The sequence below is a fragment of the Octopus sinensis genome, unplaced genomic scaffold (assembly GCF_006345805.1).
Source record: "Octopus sinensis unplaced genomic scaffold, ASM634580v1 Contig10832, whole genome shotgun sequence".
Classification (NCBI taxonomy): domain Eukaryota; kingdom Metazoa; phylum Mollusca; class Cephalopoda; order Octopoda; family Octopodidae; genus Octopus; species Octopus sinensis.
In genome coordinates this window covers 230,320-231,782 of record NW_021832226.1, presented here as the reverse complement: position 1 = coordinate 231,782, position 1,463 = coordinate 230,320, and the positions used below count along the sequence as shown (strand labels likewise).

At 34.2% G+C, this 1,463-nt stretch overlaps 1 long non-coding RNA gene across 1 annotated transcript; it reads right to left on the bottom strand.

Annotated features, from left to right (window-relative positions):
* Positions 1–297: 297 nt before the first annotated feature.
* LOC118761227 lies at positions 298–963 on the bottom strand. The gene is made up of 3 exons (XR_004997226.1): positions 825–963; positions 492–789; positions 298–456 (listed from the first exon to the last, which is right to left on the bottom strand). It is a non-coding gene; the product is annotated as an uncharacterized LOC118761227 (long non-coding RNA).
* Between the last annotated feature and the right edge of the window lie 500 nt (positions 964–1,463).

Sequence of the window (1,463 nt, the reverse complement as noted above, 5' to 3'; positions counted from 1 at the left end):
CACAGCTTCTACAAATAATACAATTTCATTTAAACTTTCTAAAAAGCCCGTCAACTCCAGACAATCCCATCGGATCAACAATGTCACGTGTCAATCTAAATGGAACAGTCTCTGGAATAGGAAGAGTGCATCCTCTCTCAAAAGCAATGCCTAAGACTCAATAGAGATAATCTCTACCGAGATCTATTGGGATAACCTCTCCAGTTAGTTTATCAATGATAATATTTCCCAAATGTCTATCGCCCAATCCCAAAATGTAGCCAACTAACAAGTATTTGATAAGTTTTAACCTATTGAGGAGGTAGCTACACTTTTAGTATAATTATTTCTATTTTTGTGCCAGACTGGAGGGGAAAGGTAGTTCTCGTAGAAAAAATGACGAAACACTGGCTTGACCTTGGAACAAATCTCCTCAAAGATTTCAAGTTTTTTATGAAAATCGGCTATAGCAGAATTCTTGATATAAACTATAAACATTTGGAAAATAAAACTTTCATCATTTCACGACATTGTGCTAATTTCAAGTCTCCAGGTCTCAAACGTTCATGGGCTCCAGCCATTCCCTTGGAACCATCCAAATAGTCTCCCAAATATTGAGCATTTTCACAAAATTCAATAACTCCAGTCGATTTTGACGTGACTACAACCTTTAAATAAGAACTAGATAGATTCCTTGTATTGTCTGATTCTAAGACCAAACGACTTGAAATCTGCATCTTCTCTGAAAATTTGATTGACGACTGAAAATACTTCCTGCATTACACTGTCCTGGCGTAGATCATCATCGCCCTGGGTAAAATACATTCACTTCAAATAGCAAAGACCTTCACAATCTGAGACCGCTTTATTCCGTCTGAACACAGACACCAAATCAATTTTGGCATACTTTTCCCGTTCAATATTTTATAGGACGAGGAAAAAGACACAATTGATGGAAAATTGTCATAATCACCAAATGTTTGGACCTTTTTTGAATTTTTGAAAATATATGTACCGGAAGAGAAAACGTCGGCAGACAGAGTTCAGACATGTCACAACAAAGGGAAATTTTCATTGATTTTTTAATAGGGAAACCTTTTGATTAATATTAAAAAAACTGTTCCCATGTAGTTTTGTGTGTTTATGATTGGCCAATTCAACATAAGACTCAAATAAGAGCCGGTACCCCCTGACGAGGTTTGACAAATTTTGTTGAGAACTTTGGTTATTTTCAATATACTGGTGAAATTTGTTAGTATGAAAAAGTTTATAAATAATATTATTGTCCGTCTAAATTTTACATTATTTACAATAAAACCTTATCTTTGTCTATTTTCTAATTATAACATAAGGAAAATAAAGGAGGCAATGTGTGATGTGGATGACTAACACAACATTTGACCACAATCTTAATAAATACAAATTAAATCATTATAAACATGTTCAAGCACATCTTCAAACTTCTCATTTGGATTTCCACTAAG